This window comes from Elephantulus edwardii, unplaced genomic scaffold (assembly GCF_000299155.1).
Source record: "Elephantulus edwardii isolate Elephantulus edwardi_28Jun2011 unplaced genomic scaffold, EleEdw1.0 scaffold00288, whole genome shotgun sequence".
NCBI lineage: Eukaryota > Metazoa > Chordata > Mammalia > Macroscelidea > Macroscelididae > Elephantulus > Elephantulus edwardii.
Window position 1 is genome coordinate 3,068,717 of NW_006400038.1, and position 4,970 is coordinate 3,073,686.

At 43.9% G+C, this 4,970-nt stretch overlaps 1 pseudogene; it reads left to right on the plus strand.

The window, feature by feature from the left end:
- The first annotated feature begins 3,321 nt into the window (after positions 1-3,321).
- On the plus strand, positions 3,322-3,756 carry LOC102848776 (annotated as a pseudogene).
- Positions 3,757-4,970: the final 1,214 nt, after the last annotated feature.

Below are 4,970 nucleotides of genomic sequence, written 5' to 3' on the forward strand. Positions count from 1 at the left end.
TTATTATTTTATTTTTTATTTTAATATATTTTTAAAAGTATCCTTTTTAGGGGGCAGTTTTGGGGAAAGCCTTTTCCTCAACTTTAAGTCCTTTCAGTGGGCCAGTTTGCAGCCACCTGTCTAGTCACTCCCTCTACTAATATAACAAGCAAGACCTTCTGACCTTGTATCAAGGAAGACCTTTCCAAGGGATGAAAAGGAAAATTTTAACTGTGTTAGGCTTTAATAGGGTTAATGCTTGGTTTGCTCCAAATCAAGACTTTCATATTCCTCGTCTCCTTTCCCTCTTGATGTGATGTGATGTGATGTGATGTGATGTGATGTGATGTATGAATGAATGTATTTTCCCTTGAGATGGTTTGAATCAGGAACATCAGCACTCAGCGAATGCAGACCTTGTTGTTATTTACTGTTGAGTAGGAACCAACTCATAGCTGAACCTCCAACAAGTTTTCAGAGGGAGTAAATCACATTGAAGAAGATTACTCATCTTTCTCCCACAAGACAGCTGGTGAACTCAAACCATATGCCTATGGGTTGGCTACACTGCTCTTCACCAAAAACGCTTTACCATTACAAGCCCCAAAAGCACTTCTAAATGAGTATTCTAGGCACCTCCTGGTGCTCCCTCTTCAGTCTGTAAATTCTCTAAGAGACCCCAAGTGCCATGTAACTGATGTCTGTATAATCTTCTAGAGAGCAGTCATCTTGAAAGGGGTTCTGTGATGACCACAGGACTCACCTGGGAGCCCCTATCTTAAGAGCTGCATCTGTTTAAAACACCTGTTGTTAAACCACGTATACTTAGGATCATCTTGATCATCTGAGTATGCTCCCACAGGACCCTGGTGGTAGCCATCTTGAAAGAACTGAGTATGTGCTTAATTGTACTAATTCCTCCTATGTCAGCCAATCTCAAATGACTGTTCCTCTCTCCATGAATAAACAGGACACTCTTCTCCTTTTGATAGATTAACCCACAACCCTACCCTCTCTATGAATAAACATGACATCCTTTCCCTCTAGTCTATACTATCTCATTTTCTTTTATTAGCCTGGTGATTCCTTGGTGCTCCATGTCTTCATTGGCAAAGTATTACCTCTAGTCTATTGTGTCTTTTTGCTTGCACAGAAAAACATGATCTCCTGTTTGCTATTCGTACTTACCAGGAGGTGCATTATTCATAATCGCAAAGAGATAGAAACAACCCAAATGCCCATGAACAAACAAATGGACAGAAAAAATATGGTATAGTCACACAATGGAATATTACACAACACTGAAAATGAACTCTTAAAACATTACACTTATGAGTGATACTGGAGGACATTATATTGAGTGAAATATCTCAGTCACAAAAGGATACTGTAGAGCACCAAGGTTATAAAATAGCACTGACATGGGGGTTGAGAGGAGAATCGGCTAAGATTGGATAAAATGAGGGGAAGAACTATCTGAAAGGAATATATGATTTGGTACTACAACAACAACATTTTATGTATGACAACAATCTGGAACAAGAGCAGGATTGCAAAGTAGACTGAGGGAAAGAGTAAGAATGAGGGAAGAAGATGTGCAACAATGAATGAATTTTAAAAAAATGAGCTGGAAACATTTTCTTGATGACCACATTTAGGGGATAGTCTGGCTATATCATCCTACTTTTAAAAGCAAAAACTAAAACTTCATTTGGGCTGAAGAAAATCCTAGGAAGCCAGACTGCTGTTTCGCAGCTTCCTAGTTCTAGAGCTGACATACACTGTGAGGTGCGGAACGCAATCTGGCTTCAGTTCTTGGTTCAGTCTAGCTGGACCACACCTGAGGCTAAGGGATGGGACTGACCAGCCCAAGAGATGCCAGCTGGCAGTTCACACTGAAACACACTGGTAGGTTTATAAGGAGACTGGTAAGAGCCTGGGTTCCTAGGGCTCAGACGGGATTCCTGAGTGGCAAGGACATCTGCTGTTAGGAGGGATGGGAACACTGAAACTCCACACTGGAGCCCCTTCCAGACCTCATCTCATGTGTCCTTTCTGGCTGTAAGGAATTTGTATGGTATATTTAATCTAAATGTGGTATACTTCCTGTGAGGTTCTTGAACTTGAGAAGCAGCGAGAGCCAAGAGGTCAGAAAATCAAAGTGCCATGTGGACTCCCCACTTGCAGCTGGCATCCTGAACGGATAGAGGAAAGCTACCAGCTCTGAATCTGGTGCTTGCAATACAGAAGGCTTGACTGTCACATGGATTCCTCAGCTGGTAGCTGCCATCTGTTCTTCTGATAGTCTCAAGGACAATGAGCTTGTGAACTCTGCCTTAACTCTGGGTGTGTAGAGTCGAAGAGAGTGCCACTTTGACAGTTTGAGATTTTTATCATTCAGCTGTATAATGGCCATATGGTAGGCAACAAAGATGAAATTAACCTTCTTTGCTAATTGCCGAGAGGCAATGAGAGAAAGAATTCTTGAGAAACACACAATTAGTTCAAGAACTGGGAATAGCACTCCTATAAATGCTCTCAGTATTAAGAATGTCTGCCTTGAGCTTTGGGCTCTTTAAAAATTTTTAAATGATCATGTGGACAATATCACACAAAAGGTAAAAAAACACCCCAAGAGAAAAGGATACAAGCAAAATCAACCCAAGGACAAGCTGCCCACTCGAGCCAAAAGAATAAAATAAGGTTATTTTAATATCTTCATATATATCTTTGCCTCTAGCAAAGATGGAAATTAAGATCCCTATAGGCTACCTCATGGAAAAACTGAGGGCTTTGAAGATGGACTGCATTCTGCACGCATTAAGGAGTAACAGAAACCTCTAAGCAAGAGAACTGGTCATAGATTTGTTCTACAAAAATAATTCTGATGGCTCTGTGTAGGATGGAGCAGCACCAAAGAAACGGGGACAGTGGCCAGTGCAAAAGTTCCTGCTGAAAAGCAAGTGGACAGTAGAGAGGGGTTTAGTCAGTGTGAAATAGGGATGAATGGACATTGGAGAGGCAGAGCTGGGAGAACCTGGAAAGTCAGTAGAGGTGGGGTGAGAGTCAAAGAAGACCTGAGGGGACCAGAATGGCAACTAAAACCATGAATTTCATTCCAGTCCACAGAAACTACATGTGTCAGAGGCTTTAGAGTCAAACTGTGCTTCACAGAGTTTTTAAGGCTGACCTCTAAGAAGCAGACTGCAAGGTGTTTCTTCTGAGGTTATCTGCAGATGCAATCAAAAAGTCAACCTTCGAGTCGCTCTGTGGTGGTGGTAGAGGGTGGACCGGCTTGTTCTGAGTTGTGCAGACTAAGGCCCGGGCCGAGGAGCAGGAGCCATGGCTGACCAGGAAGGTGCACGCGGTGGCTCTGACCCGGAAGGGCCCGGTGGCGAGGGCTGCGAGGCGGCCCAGGGGGGCGCTGCTGCGGGTGCCGCCCCCCAGGCCGAGCAGGCCTCCGAGCTTGGTGTGCTCCGAGTACTGCTGCCACCGCCCCTCTTCCAATTCACCTTCAACGTGCCTTTCCCACTCGCGGTGGAGGCTGAGATCGGCCGGCGTTTCCTGCTTATGAACGAGGACCGGCTGGGGCCAGCCCACAGGCAGATCCAAGTGACCGGAACCATCCTCTCTGTCCGTCTGTCCGCTGAAGACGCCATGCAACTCCAGACCTCCATCATCGCCTGTGTCGACCTGCTCGGCATGGAGGTGCGGGCCATGCAGCGCTGCTGCATGCCTCCAAGTTTTTCCAAGTCCCAGAAAGGAAGAGGGGCCTGAGGCCTCCACCGTGTCCCCCAAAGCTTGGCGTCCTTCCCCGGGAGCAGAGTCCTGCTGTAGCTGCCCCTTCACGATGGTGGCCGATTGATTTCTTGTCTGTACTAAACGGGCATTTGGGGCCCACTGCAATTCTTGGTCGTTTAAACGTTTGTTACTGCAGAAAATAAAACTTGAGTTTTCATTAAAAAAAAAAAAAGCCAACCTTCTGGTTAACATGTGAGCCTGTTAACCATTTATATCATGCAACAATTCCACCAAGAAGGTAGAGATATCACAAACCAAATAAAGTACTTTTTTAAAAAAAGACGATAAATAAAATCAGCATTGTTGTTGTTGCTGTTATGTGCTGTCAAGTCACTTTTGACTCATAGCGACCCTATGTACAATAGCTCTGAACCCTGCTCTATCCTGTGCCAACATTATCATCCCTGACACACATACTTGCATTACCCCAGTCATAAAATTAATCCATTTCATTGAGGGTCTTCCTCTCTTGCACTGAACCTCTACTCTCCCAAGCATGATGTCCCTCTCCAAGGACGGGTCCCCTCCTTGCAACATATCCAGAGTATGTCAGATAAAGCTTCAGAATCCTTGCTCCAAGGAGCAGCCTGGTTTTACCCTCTCTAGGCTGAACCTGTCTGTACTCCTAGCAGTCCCAGGTAATTTCAATACTCTTGGTAAATACTTTCATGGTAAATTCAATACTCTTCTCCAGCATCACAGCTCAAAAGGCATCAATTCTATCATCCCTAACCATTGTCCAGCTTTCTGATGCACAGCAAGTAACTGCAAAGACTATGGCCTGGATCAGGTGCACCTTAGTCTCCAGACTGACACTGTTGCTCTTCTGTACTCTGGAGAACTTCCTGACAGCTGATTTTCCCAATGCAATTTGTCTTTTTATTTAAAATTGGCGTAAGGAAAAAAATCAGTAGCATTCACATTTTTTTTTTTTATATAGCACGGTCACTATTACATATCATAAAGCAGGTACAAGATATTTTACATTCACAGAAGTATGATACAGTACGGTCCTACATCTATAATACTAGAGGATACAATTAAAAAGGCATTATTTGAGACCTGATTCTACTTTTCCAGCAGAGGATCCAAAGGATGGTGTGACATAGCTCTGGTACAGAAATGCACCCCTTCTAGACAGGATTTACCAACTTTAGTTGCACTAATGTTTCTCCCTCCTCTGTTTCAGT